Source organism: Nycticebus coucang, chromosome 19, assembly GCF_027406575.1.
Source record: "Nycticebus coucang isolate mNycCou1 chromosome 19, mNycCou1.pri, whole genome shotgun sequence".
NCBI classification, from domain to species: Eukaryota; Metazoa; Chordata; class Mammalia; order Primates; family Lorisidae; genus Nycticebus; species Nycticebus coucang.
The window spans coordinates 63,760,886-63,775,994 of NC_069798.1; the positions used below are offsets into that span (position 1 = coordinate 63,760,886).

General features: G+C 37.9%; 1 non-coding gene across 1 annotated transcript; it reads left to right on the plus strand.

The window, feature by feature from the left end:
• Window positions 1-13,491: 13,491 nt before the first annotated feature.
• LOC128572205 (small nucleolar RNA SNORA2/SNORA34 family) lies at window positions 13,492-13,628 on the plus strand. Its single transcript, XR_008376112.1, has one exon. It is a non-coding gene; the product is annotated as a small nucleolar RNA SNORA2/SNORA34 family (small nucleolar RNA).
• Window positions 13,629-15,109: the final 1,481 nt, after the last annotated feature.

A 15,109-nucleotide genomic window follows, 5' to 3' on the forward strand; every position in this document is an offset into this window, starting at 1 on the left:
ACTCTAGACTAAAGGAACTCTAGACATAAATTTGTATTCAGTGAATTGCAACGTGCATCTTGCTGAGGATAGCGCGTGGCATGTGTCAACCCCTCAGTGAACATCAGCTATCCTCATTAACACTGTGGTTTTTTTATCTGTTTTCTGCATGAAAGGAGATGTTTCCCCTTTATCAGAAAAAATCAAATAAGGGAGATAGTGAGTATTAAATAATGTTAAATACATGAGGCGATTTCGTATGCATTTGCATTCCTGTGCTAGGAAGAAATCACCAAATGTGACGCTCAGCTACTCGGCTAACCCAAAACACATTTCCATTTTACTAAGAGAAGCTTGAAAATTCATACACTGATGAAATGTCTCTGGATAATATTTTAAGGTTACTATTTAGAAAACACAGAAATATAGCTCAGTATCTGGTAATGTTAGGGGTCTGCTAAAATGAAAACAAGGAAGTGAATTTGCTTCCCTTTCTTCGAGTCTTCTTGCTGCCTTGGAAAATGATGAAATGAAGGGCTCATTAAGGGGAGGCTCTTGATAAAGTATCATTTTTCCTCCATTTTATACTAACTACACATATACTGGAACAATGGATTGGGTTACTGTGTTGGCCAAAGAGGTAATGAGTAAATTCATCCCTTTTTCAAGTGATCCTAGGAGTAGGTGTTAAGGGGAAAATCTAGTAATTACCTGAAAATCAATGTTAAGAAAATTGAACCGAAGTGTTAAATGGTTAGCAAATTCAACTCATTTGGCTGCGACTGGATCATTTGTTTTCTCAGAAAAAGTATCTATTGAGTTTTTACTACCTATCAGAGGCTCTTGATTGAGGTGCTTCAGACACAGGGTGTGAATCCGGCAAAGTCTTTGTAGAGCATACAGTTTCGTGAATGAGAGAGAAAGATTAGAAGTGAGGGATTGTCTGCTCATGGGGAGTGACACCTACAAAGGACAAGGGCGGAACTAAAGTCGCCGAAGCAAAGGAGTGAACAAGTTTCAATACTCTACAGAGAAGATGATATTATACCCACTAAGTCTTTTCTTTCCTTTTATTGATGTTTATTTTATTTTGGGTAGACTAGAATTGGTTTTCTCTGTTGTTGTTGCTGTTGTTTAGTTTTGCTTTGTTTTGTTTGAGACAGTCTCACAGGAATCATCATAGCTCACAGCCACCTCAAACTCTTGGGCTCAAGCAATCCTCCTGCCTTAGCCTCCTGAGTAGCTGGGACTACAAATGCCCACCACAATGCCTTGTTAATTTTTATATTCTTGTAGAGATGGGGTCTCGCTCTTCCTCAGGCTGGTCTCAAACTCAGGAGCTCAAGAAATCCTCCTACCGTGGCCTCCCAGAGTGCTGGGATTATAGGAGTGAGCCACCATATTTGGCCTAGAGCTGTTTTTCATTTTATTATTCATATACTGTAGATCTTGCACCTTCCATAGGACAAGGGAACATGCAGACCATGGCATCATCAACGTTTGTTAAATGAATTCTTAGAGAATGAAAGATGATAGAGGCAGGAAACTGCAATTATAGCTATCAATTAAAGGAGAGATATGAAATACTAGATGGCAGATGATAGCCTTTGGCAGTCAAAAGTAAGGAATTGTAAAAATAAAATTTGCTTTCAGGAATTTTTTGTGCTTAAATGAAAACAGCATCTTATGAAAGAACTTCACTTTGTTCACTTCTTTTTCCTTTTAAAAAAATTTTTTTTCACTTTTTTAAAATATTTATCTTCATTATCACTCTACAATTATAGCAAGGAAGTACTAGTAGGGTCACAATTTATGGTGAAAATAAATTTTCCTTTTTCATGAAAAGTTTCCTTTTAATTTTACTTCTGTACATTGATAATTTATTTTAAGGTGGTAATTAATATAAATTTGTCATTTGGGGTATGTTCTGTGTTCTTCAGAAATATTTAGTTGCATAGGTTCCGATGAAGAGAAAGCAGATATTTGAATGAACATTGTTCGAGATTTGCTGGCTAAATATACAGAAGGCAAGGGAATTGAGGTGTACCACAATTAATGCTAATAGTCACAAATCATCAATTCTTAAGACTGGTAAGGAAGAAAGATAGAATCCAGGAAATATATGGATAGGAATAACCCTATCTCATGCTTTTCAAGGTTAGTAGCTTCGTACTAATAGAATGATTTGGGAAGCTTGCTGTTTTTCTATGCTCTGAAACTACTTAAATAAGCTACGGTGTTATTGAAGATGTGTATGAATTCAACTTGCTAAAATTATTGATCTGCTATTCTTTTGGAGAATAAAACTTCCCTTATCTTTTCAAATTTTTCTTTACTTTCTTTCTATTGTTTTATTAAGTTTTCTGCCTTCTCTTTGATCTGTTAGCTAATCTTTAGTTTTCCTAGTTAATCATCCCTTTCAAATATAATTTCAATTTATTTCAGTTGAACTGGAATGAATTTGTTCAAAGTGATCTCATATCATTATCTTTGGTCTTATTTTTATCTGTAGTTTTGTTCTCTTTTTCATTTCCTAGACTTGTTCATGCTTTTCTCCTTTATTTCACTGTAGATCGAATCTGCTAAAATTGGTTTCTTTCAAAGAACAATGTTGTGGTTGCCTGCTCAAGTGTAGTCATTTCTGTTGCTATTTTTAACTACTATTTTATTATTCCTTCCTATTACATTTTTAAAAATATTTTGTTAGCCTAGACCTAATTTCTCAATGTAAAAAGTGTTTTTATTTATCTTCAGTCCATTTCATTTTCTTTGTTAATTTTGTTTTTCACTGACGCATGATTGTACACATTTGTGGGCTACTGTGTGATGTTCTGACACAGGTGTACATTGCATAAGATTAAAATCAGGGTATTAGCATATCTGTCCCTCATAGAGTTATCATTTCTTGGTGTTGAGAATATTCAAAATCCACTCTTCTAAGCTCCTGTGAAATATTCAATACAATACTGTCCACCATAATTACCCTACTTTATAATGAATGCATAATTATGATATTCTCCTCTATGTTCCACAGTTAGGGTATTTAATGCTTTGATTTACATTTATTTTTAATGTAACTTAGTTTTATCTTTTCAATATTTAGTTGATCTTTAATATCTCAACCTATTTAGTAGATCTTGTTGAACTCCCAGTCTAAAGATGGAAAGGCAGTTGTATTATTAATTTTTGTGAATTTTATCTCATGTGCATAGAATAAGATCTATGTGATTTCACCTGTTTATACATTTTTACTAGAAATAGTGCATGACGCATGTCTCGGTCGGGCATGGCGGCTCACACCTCAGCTCCTACCACTCTGGGAAGCCTAGGGAGGAAGATCACTTGAGGTCAGAAGTTTGAAACCAGCCTGAGCAACAGAGAGATCCCGTCTCTACTAAAAATGGAAAACATCAGTTGGGCTTGGTAGTGGGCATCCTTAGTCCCAGCCACTCTGGAGGCTGAGGCAGGAGGATTGCTTGAGCCCAGGAGTTGGAGTTTTCAGTGAGCTAGGATGATGCCGTTGCACTCTAGCTAGGGTGAAAGAATCTTGATTATTGCTCTGTTTCAAAAAATAAATTATATTTCATCTCAAGAAGTTTAAAACTTAGCTGACATAAAATATGGTCTTTAATCTTACCATGAGGTAATTAAGAAATGTTATCCATAAAATACTACCAGTAGGGACTCTGGGATAGCACGACATCTCATAATGTTTGAGAATTTGGCAATCAGCAAACTGATTTTCAGGTGTTAAATGACAAAATCAGTAAAATGTAAAAAGAAAGAAAAACTTGGGCCAATATAAAAATATGAGTCCAAATAGTAACTTTCGCCATTTTGCTATTATTGGTGTAAATAAGCCTATTAAAGCTACTGCACAGCTTATTCTCTTTTTAAAAAACTTCTTAAAACAGTACACACTGAAACTGGCAGCACAACTTTACAATGGCGGAAACCGGTAAAAGGCATTATTCTATGCGAACTGAACACGGCACAGAAGGGAGGAAACTTTAGGGAAAAGATTGCAAGTGTTCCAGGTACGTTATCAAAACTAGTGTAAATGTTTCTCAAGATAATTTCCCTGAAGACTAATTGTAATATCACGTACACAGGACAGACTTTTACTACAAATTATCTTGTAAAGTCGACTGACCACAGGGGAGAGTACTTTATAAATCATGAGCACGCTTAGTAAATTAATATGTTGGTGTTCTTTGTCACCATTATAAGTTAAATGTAGGGGTGATTCATTTAAAATGATAGAAAACACTTAGAAAATTTCCAAGCGCATACTGAATGTTTATAAATGTTAATATTACCATACCCCTTTTTTATTTTGTTAGATTACAAATGATTCCTATTTGATGTTTAATGATTATTACTCTATAATTTCTCTTTTTCTCCAATAATAAAGAGATTTTTAAAACTTGCAAAGTAAAAGCATACATATCGTCGTTCACTTCATGTAAATTTTTGCAGCAATTGGGGGAAAAAGTTCTGCAAGTGAAGATATTTTATTTCACATATCATACAAAAGGGTGTTTTATGTGTTACCTTTATGTATTTAAGATGCTAATGATTTATGGAGCAAAAAAAATGTGTTTACACTAAAAAAATTTAGAGCCTGAAAATTTAGTGATTGAACTCTAATTTCTAGAGACGAGTAAAAATAATTTATTTAGAAACAAATCCATTTCTATGCAAATTCACAAATGTCATGTAGCTGATTCATCAAATCGAAGCAAATTCTAGTGACAAAGGTTTTTGCTTGGCCACACTTTAGTCGGGATTCTGAACCTCCTCCCAGGCTCATCTGCACATTTGCTTATAAAAACTCCAGTTTTAGCAAAGAAGCTTGCTAAGTCAGCGAGAACCCCCTTCTGACCAATAACAGCCATCCACGTCTGAGCAGGTTCCTCATTCCTCCCCTCTCCCCGGTGACACCTCACCACCCTGGCCACTATTTAGTGAGAATCCCCTTCACCCCCAATGTTTCCTCCTAGTAATTTTCCATCCATGACCCCCACACTGCTTTGGGGTATAAATTCCCCCTCAACATGCTGTATTTGGAGGTGAGCCCCATCTTTCTTCCCCATCAATGCCTGTTGGGATGGTCCCGAAGAAAGGCTTCTTTACTGTGCTTTAACAAGCACGATCAAATGAGTAACTTTTTCTTTCACACTAGTGAGACCCAACCTCCTTGAACAGGGTTGTGTCATTGTGGACCGTGGAGGCTGGATGCCTGGGGCTGTAATCCCTGCTTCTCGCGGTGTGACCTGGGGACAGTTCAACAGACTTACTCTTCTTCTTCCTACACTAGTCTGCTCACCCATGGAGGGAGGACAAGGATCATCTCACAGGTTTGCTGCAGGAGTCACAGGTGTGTATACACCAGGAGCTTAGGAGAGCACCTTCACGACAAAAGTGCCGTCTAAGTAGTTTGTGTAGAGGAATGGACACCGGCTTGCAAGGACAGTCACCGGTTCTTAACACATCCAAGGAAAGGCTGAGAGCAGGACCCATCTCCTGGCAAGCCTGGAGACGGCTTGTGACTGGGGGGCAGCCCCCAAGTGACTCGGTATTCTTGAATGAGATAAGATCAGTCCCTCATGAGTAAGCAGGTGTTAAACCTGGAACATTTTACGGTGCTTCATTGTGGGGGTTGTGGGGGAAAAGCACCTGGCGAGCCTTAAGCACGTAGCCTTGTACATGGTTACTGGGCACTCCCCACACCTGCTGTGTGTCGTCCCAATGAGTAGTCATCGCGGACGTTGCTCGGGGCTCTCCTGCCCCTCTGGTGAGCCTCACCTCTTACCAGCTTGTACTTTCAATCCGCGTCTTGGCTGATTCCTTGGAGCCATTCTGACAATTTTACAATCATAATTGTCATAGTCATGATCATCATTTTGTGCCCAGGTCTCAGACATCATGACGTATTTCCATTCAACATAGAAAGATAATAACATTCATCTCAAATCTGGGTTTGTGTCAAGCACCTTCCCCGTTACCATCAATATTGTCCAGACACTGTTGAGGACCAGCCACACACCCTGTCGACTTCCCAGAGACTTGACCCACAGCTGTGGTAAACTCACAAGCCTCCAGCCCCCATCACCAGCATCATTCTTTTCTCTGGTCCCAGGAAAGCTTTATCAGGCAGCCCAGGCAGTTTCAGAATCTCAAGGGATTTGCTATCATCTCAGAAACAACCCTTTACCACAGAGGTAGTGACAGATGTACTTCAGATTCTTTAGCCCTGGGAGGAAAAATTCTGAAGCATCATCTGTATGGTTCATCAGAAAAATTCCACAAGAGTAACTGTCTCATTGACCCACCCTGGCTTGTTACACAGACCCTCCCCTCCTCCCCTCCTCCCCTCTGGCACCTGCCCTCTCTGTGATCACCTCCTGAGTAAACTGCCCTTCCACCAGTCTTCGATTCAGGTCAACTTTGGGATTGCCTGAGGTAAGAAAAAGCTCAAAGCCGGCAAAATTAAGTGGAAGTAAACTTTTTACTTTTTATCAAAAACAAGTTACAGATTACCTCACTTTTCTTGTGTTCGTTCTTCTGATTTTACATGTTTGTGCATATGTGTGTAAACACACATGTATGCTCGCATGTCTGTATAGATGTGAATATACGCTTGCATATGTATTTGTGTATATATCAATCTCTGCAATATTTTTGCTCTGTATTTTGAGTGAATTTATATTTGATTTACCAAGGAACCACTATAGGAAAGACAAGTCTATGAAAAGTAGAGCATAAATGTCTTAACACCATAATTGTGTAAGTGAGGTGAAGGCGATGGTAACCAGTTTGATGTAAGCATTCCAAATTGTATTTAAAAAAAGCTCATTGTACCCAACAAATGCATTAATGTACACACTTATGATTTAATTAAAAAATTAAGAGGCAAGAAAATAAAAAGAAAGAAAAAATTTTTCTAGACTTAGGTGCTTAAACTTGAGGAGACCCAGTTTTCTTATTTGTAAACTGGAGGTGTCTAGCCACACCCCACATGGGTTAAAAGGTTGTTGTAAAGGAAAGGGAAGCTATTTGGAAAGTGGGCTCACTGTCAGACACAGGTTGTCATTATAATGTAACCCCATTATGTAGCAATACACACAAGGAATGTCCAACTTAAAAAAAAAACAAAAACAAAAAAACGCCTTCGGGTTCTGAATCTGGAACTGGTATTTGGCGCTTTAAAAACCTTTGCCAGAAACAACCTAACAAAAAACAACAGTGTTGTATGTTTTCTTTAAGAGGGAGTCTTTCCATCCACTTTTTCAATGTTTCAAACCTTGAAGAGCATTATCGTATGTTGCGCTTTTTTTGCACCTACAATTAGGAAATGTGCTTCACATGTTTCCTTCCCTCTCCATTATCTTTTTCTTTTTAGGAAGGTATAGCTGGGTCCAAAAGAACTTAAATTTTTTAGGCAGTGCCTGTGGCTCAAAGGAGTAGGGCACCAGCCCTCTATACTGGAGGTGACGGGTTCAAACCCGGCCTGTGCCAAAAAAAAAAAAAATTTTTTTTAATTATTTTTAAATAATATTTATTTCAAAATACATGTGTTCTTGGTACATGGATGAATTGAATGATGCTGTAGTTATTTTTGGTGTGCCTATTACCAGAACACTGTACCTTGTACCCATAGTAAGTTTTCATCCCTTACCTTCCTCCCATCCTTTCCCCTTCCCAGTCTCCAACGTCCTTTAAACCATTGTTGACCATGTGCACCTCCACCCACCGTTTAGCTCCACTGATTAGTGGTTCATATGTTGGTTTTTCAATTTCTGAAGTCCTTCACTTAAGATAATGTATCAGTTCCATCCACGTTGCTGCAAATTATATCATTTGGTCCCTTTTCACGGCTGAGTAGTGCTCCACCGTGTATGTGTACCATGTTTTCTTAATCCGCTCATCAATGGATGGACACTTAGGTAAATTCCACATCTCTGCAATTGTGAATTGTGCAGTGGTAAACATTTGGATGCAGGTGTCTTTTGATAAAATGACTTCTCTTTCTTTGAATAGACACTCAGTAGTAGGATTGCTATAGTGAATGGTGAGTTCCTTGGGGAGTTTCCGTACTGTTTTCCATACAGGTTGCACTAATTTATTATGCCATGAACAGTGTTAGACGCCTTCCTTTTTCACCACATCCATGCCAACATCTATTGTTTTTTTGATGTATTAACTATGGCCATTCTAATAGGGGTACAGTGGTACCTAACTGAAGTTTGAATTTGCATTTCCTCATGATTAGTGATATTGACCATTGTTTCATATTACTATTGGCCATTTGTATATCTTCTTTGTAAAATCTCTGTTCGGGTCTTTTGTCCACATTTTAATGTTCTTTATTTTTCCTTTCTTGCTGATTTATTTAAGGTTTTGTAGATGGTGAATGTTAGCCTTTTGTTGACTGTGTAGTTTATGAACACTTTCTCCCCCTTCTGTAGGTCTAAGCTACTCTGTTGATTATTTTTTATTGTGCAGAAACTTTTTAATTTAATAGTCCCATTTATTTATTTTTGTTGAGACTATATTTGCCTTTGTGGGTTTAGTCATGATTTCTTTGCCTAGCTCAATGTCAGGGGGATTTTTCTTATGGTTTCTTCCAGAATTTTTATGGTTTCAGATTTTACATTTAGATCTTTCATCCATCTTGAGTTAATTTTTATATATGGCAAGAGACAGAGTTTTGTTTTGTTTTGTTTTATTTTGTTTTTTGCAGTTTTTGGCCCGGGTCGAGTTTGAACCCACAACCTCTGGTGTATGGGACTGGCACCCTACTCCTTGAGCCACAGGTGCTGCCCTGAGATATTCTATTTCATTCTTCTTGTTGTGGCTATGCAATTTTCCCATCACCATTTATGGACTGGGGCATCCTTTCCCCAGTGCAGGCATCCTCAAACTTTTTAAACAGGGGGCCAATTCACTGTCCCTCAGACTACTGGAGGGCCGGACTATAGTTTAAAAACAAAAACTATAAACAAATTCCTATGCACACTGCACATATCTTATTTTGAAGTAAAAAACAAAACGGGAACAAATACAGTTTACACCACTTCATGTGGCCTGCAGGCCGGAGTTTGAGGACGCCTGCCCCAGTGTATAGTTTTGTCTGCTTGATCAAAAAACCCATCAGTCACAGATACATGGTTTTATTTCTGGAGTCTGTCTTGTTCCATTGGTCTATGTCTCCACCTTTCCGCCAGGACCAATGCTGTTTCAGGTACTGTGATGTGTACAGATTGGTTCTTTTTGCTTAAGGCTACTTTGGTTATTTCGGCTTTTTTATTCCAAATGACGTTTAGGGATTTTTCTTCAAGATTTGTGAAAAATAGCATTGGTATTGATGGGTATTGAATTTTAAATTAATTTGAGCAGTATAAACATTTTAATAAGTCGATTCTGCCAGTCCATGAATATGTGCTGTTTTTCCATTTGTTTGCGTCTTCTTTGATTTCTTTCATCTATAGTTGTGGTTTTCCTGGTTCAGATCGTTCACCTCCTGAGGCTTCAGAAAATGAGTTAGGGATCATTCCCTCTTTCACAATGAGAGGCAAAGCAATTCTCACATTTTTCTAAAAGAGGTTAAGTTAAAGAAGGTTGTGTGAAAGTGAGAACCAAGTTGCCCTGCCCTCCCAGGTGCAGATCGGTCTGGACTGGAGCAAGTGGTTCACGGCAAGGGCACCCAGGGTCCACGCTGCTGTACTCCCACCCTGGTGATTATCAGGAGAGTGTGGGCAGGAAGAAGTCTCGGGGTCCACTGAGAAACTTTCTTCTGGAAGCCAGAAAAGGCTGCTGCCTGTCAAACTCCTCCTCGGATGTAGAGAGCAAACATGCTAAAAGATACAGGTTTCTTTGGAGAGGTCCTGGCAAAGAGTAAACATTCAGTAGACTGTCATTTCTGTTTGTTTCTCTGCTCTGCAGCATTCCACGTAGATAGGAACTATCTGTTCTTAAAAAGGTTCAATCACTTGAGGTTAAAATACTTTGACTTCCTGTGGCTTTCGGGTAGACTTTAATTCCTTTTTAGTTTCATTCAAAGATCAGGTCTCTTCAAAATTTCGCTTTTTCAGCCTTAAAAAAAAAAAAAGAAAGAGAGCTTGGCATTTGTGATAACATGGATGGCCCTGGAGGACATTAAGCTAAATGACATGAGCCAGTCACAGAATGATAAATACTGCATGATTCCATGTATGTCAGGAATCTATAAAAGTTAGATCTGCAGAAGTAGAGAAGAGAATAATGCAGGCGTCCTCAAACTGCGGCCCGCGGGCCACATGAAGCCATGCAAATTGTATTTGTTCCCGTTTTGTTTTTTACTTCAAAATAAGGTATGTGCAGTGTGCATAGGAATTTGTTCATAGGTTTTGTTTTTAAACTATAGTCCGGCCCTCCAACGGTCTGAGGGACAGTGAATTAGTCCCCTGTTGAAAAAGTTGGAGGACCCCTGGAATAATGGTTGCCCCTAGGGGATTAGAGGAGGGGAGTTGGGGAGCTGATTAATGGTTATAAAGTTTCAGTGTGTCAAGTGAGTAGCTTCTACTCAGTACAACATACTGCCCATGTTTAATGGTAGACACATGTTTCTATCTCGTCTTGCTTGTAATTAGGCTGTATGATTGATTAGGATGTGTGCATATGTCCAAAGTTATCAAGGTGTATGTATTAAATGTGTGCAGATTTTTGCCATAACAGTTATACGTCAATAAAGTTGACATCAAAACAAAATACAAACATAAACAGTTCTGTCTTTTCTTGAACAAAGTCATAGATTCTTAGACAGTTATCTACACTGTTCTTTAGATGTTTCAAGCCTTGATTAAAACCATCAGAGGTCTGGCAATTTTTTGTTGGGAGGAACTTTACAAGGATTTGGTTTAGGTCTTTGAATTTTGTTTTTCTGTTATTAATCATGCTTTCCTTTATTGATATTTGTCCATGTGTTTATTATTTTATTTTGTTTCGTTATGCTTTGCCAAACTTGTTAAGCTAAATGCTCATTTGATTTTTATTTTTCTTAAAGAGGATTGCATTTAATATATGTTCCTCCATAAGTTAATTTCATCGCATTGAAATTTATAAAACAATACACTTTCATTTTATTATTTCCATTGAAAAAACAAAAACCGCAAGACTAAAAAGGAAAAATAACAGCCCTGCCATTAATCCCATTAACCAGACATAGGTTAAGCCAGTGGCAAAGGTCACAGACGATGGAGTTTCTCCCAAGGTCACCCGGCAGGTATGAGCACCTCTGTAGAACTGCACTGTATACCAGAGATGTTTCCAGACACACTGGGCCATTCCCACTCACTGCCAAGGAGCCTCACCTGATCAGAATTCTCTCAAATGCTTTATCCTCTTACTTCATTTGCACCATAGTAAGGCAATTGTCTTCCAAGCATTTCCATTTTAAGAAGCCTAAGTGGTAACATCAAATTGTTGAATCAAAAAAGCCAGTTTCAGAACAGAAGTTAGTGCTTGTTGTCAGTGGCCACGCAATCATGTTTGGGTTATGTTATTATGTGTCTGGAATTACTGCTAAAAACCTCTGTTAGTATACATAGCCACATTTCTAATTAAAAGGAACCTTGTCATCTGTCATCTTAAAGTTCTGAAAAACCAGAATGAATAAAGTGGTCGTTTCTTCCAATGACATTAAGACGCTTGTGGAATGTAGAGGGAGTCCTGGAAGCACAGATGAGGATGACTTTTGAAAAGTCTACAGTGAGTCGAACTTTCCCAGTTTAAAAATCAGCTGCAGCCTTAGAAAATTGTCAGAACAAATATTGCCGGAGGCTTCTCAGAGCCTCCAAACAAAGATGACAAAAAACTCTATTGCAGAAATCAGTCTCTCTGAGCCGCAATTCTGACCTGATTTTCTAAACAATGTGTTGCACCCACAAAAAATAAGGCTGTGCTAATACCCCTTCCCTGTAATTATCTTCAGAGTTGCTATGGTAATCTTCCAAACTCTAATTTTAATCCTAGTAAGCAGCCTGTCATTATACAAACTATCAAATTCTAGGCTGCCTAGCCCTCAGCCAGAATCACTGGCTGAAGGCCCAAAATGAAACTTGGTAACAGATATTTAAATTTATGAAGAAAAGAGCAAGTATGCTGCCAACAGAGCGCGTCTGGGCTAACTATATCCATGAGCCCAATCTACCCCGTCCATACATCCTCTAACTATAATCCTGGCTTGATTAAGTTATTCATGATTCACTACGTAAAAAATCGTCAGAAATTTGACATTCCTCTTTTTTTTTTTTTTTGGTTTCTCAATAAGCAGTGTATTTTTTTTTTTTTATTTTTTGCAGTTTTTGGCCAGGGTCGGGTTTGAACCCGCCACCTCTGACATATGGTACCAGCGCCCTACTCCTTGAGCCACAGGCACGGCCCATAAGCAGTATGTTTTCAAACTACTTTATACTTGCATGTCCTTTTTACTCAATGAATGTTCCCTCGCTGGCTCATGTTATTTGTTAGGATTTCTCTGTTCCTTTCCTCATCTTCCTCTACACGCCTTTTCCTTGTTGTATCCCATTTCATTCTTGTCGTAGGATGTCAGGACCAATTAGCACTGCCTTATTTGTGATGGGGTCTATCGTGTGCTGACCCTCAAATAAATACTAGTCTCTCAACCAGCTCAAAATCTGGTTGGTCGGCAGGGAAGTCCATAGGAAATGGGAGAGGAAAACCATGATTCTGGTTGGAATGGATCAGCCAGAGAGACACTCATCTTCAGTATGACGACTTCAGCCTATTGTTCATCAGATCATCGTCTGGATACCAGACAAACGTATTGTAAAATCAACATGAAATACATGTTAATGATGGGTAGCAATGGTCTTAGAATAACCCCCAGAATCTTTCACACACTAATGAACACTGTTTTCAGAGTTTCTTTTTGTTTCCTTAAATGATTTTACTATAATCCAGTGAAGAATTTTTGCATTAAATGTCCTTGTGCATAGCCTTTATTATCAGTGCTGTTGTGTCTACACTTCCATAAATGAAATGATGGGTCAAAGTGATTGTGTGGGTTTAGTTTTAACATATGCAGCAGGATTGTTTTCTACACGTGCTAGAGTTAGTATCACATTTCCTCCGGCAGCATATGAAGGGATACGGGTGGTATGATTAGAGGGAGATAGACCCAAATCATGCAAGAGACTTGTAGACAAAACAAACAAACAAACAAAAACAAGAATCCGGAGGATGTGGGCTTGTTCCAAGTTCAATATGCAGCCCTGAAAGTCTTGGGGCAGAGGAGTGACTTGATTTAGAAATATACAAAAACACTGTGGTGTGATTGTGGGAAATGTTTTGAAAACACAAAATAGTGGCAGAAAGCAGAATCTAACAAAAATAATATGAGGGTTTCAAAAAAATTGTTTGGAATATGAAAATATCCAAACAATTCATAATATTACTGGGTTCCTGTGAAATTTTTATTTAAAACAATTACACTAAAATTCTGATTTGGGGGCCCTGAATCAAGGCCAGCAGTTTGCTGAAGCTGTTGGTTTCAACCAGGAGCCTAAAGAATTATCTTTCTATGGTCTGTTGGCCATTTCAGAACTTTGGATATGTAACAGTCAAGTCATTAGAAAGAATCAGTATGAGTCATTGGTGATAGATGTAGGCTAGTGTGTATTTGTAGTCTTAATACTGGGGTTCCAAAATAGCCATGAAATATTATTATATTTAAAAATAAAATGAAATAAAATAAAATTCTGATTTAACCTGCATGAAATATATACCATATTCTTGTTTTTGATAAATGGATTCCAAAATAAATGTCTCTAAAATATAAGAATGCTAAGTTAAAATAAGCAAAGAAATAGAATGGAATGCATTTCACAGTGCTTTCCTGGAGAACTCTGCTCCTGATCAGCGGTCTGAAATATATCTTCATCTCTGTTGTTCTTTCATATCAAACAGCCTGTCTTTTTTTTTAAATCATGGCACATCTCTAATTTTATAGTTATGTAGTCATTTAGTTTTTATCAATTCCTGTCAGACCTTCCTCCATGGCTGTCTGCTCCCAGTATCCACCCAGGAGGTAACACAATGTGAATATTGGTCACATAGTGCACACAGGGACATGTTTGTTAAATTAGTAAGTCAATATTTATATCTAAAAGACCAAAGGGCAAAACCTACTTTCTTCATTTCCATAGCTCTTAGAGAAAGGCATCGGTAGACATCTATCAGATCTAAATAAAATAAATTACAAAATCCATTGATTTAGAAATATATTTTAGGCAAATAAATGCATCATTCTTCTATTTTATAAGCTTTCATATGAGTCTTGGAAAATTGCTCATGCAGATCTATTTTAAGCTGGCAACGTGTTGATGGTATATACTTATTTTGTATTATTATTTGAATATAGTTTGTTCATCAAAAAATAATTTATTTTCTAAATGACTTCTGCCTCCAGTCAGCATTCTTCTGAACAGCTTGTCCAAGTGGTTATAGGAAGATAGGAAATTATTTATTATTGCATTTGGGAAGTCATTAGAAATTAAAATATGCTGGACATGGATGTGAGTACATATGAGCATAAGGAAAGAGTTCAAATGAAATTCTGATAAGTAGAGTTAAAATAAAAATAGAGATTTGGGGAACAGAAACATTGCCTAATAAGTCTATAGTTAACAGACTGAAAAAGTTCATAATATTCCTGTGCATCAGCTGATTCTTGATGCTTTTAACAAGATACCAGGAGGCAAGATACCAGGAGGCAAGCTGAGGCAAGACTCAACCAGTTACTGTGAAAAATGCAAGGGAGCAGAGTTCTACTAAGGAAGGTTCTCTCCTTTCTAAGGAACCACTCACAATGATTGATAGTCCAATAATTTACAGCTTCGAAGAATTAGAAAAGCAAACTCTCTGCATAAGCCACGGCAAGGAGACGTCCTTTGCCATCCTAGTTGTAACAGTCTAAGGGTGTCTCCCCGCCCAAGTTTACTCTTCCATGGACCTCAAGGCCAATGCCATCAAACTGTGGGGAGGGAGGAATAGGCAAACACAAACCCCAGTGAATTAGACAGGAAATTTGTTGGGTTTAAGAATTACATGTGCAGTATATATATCT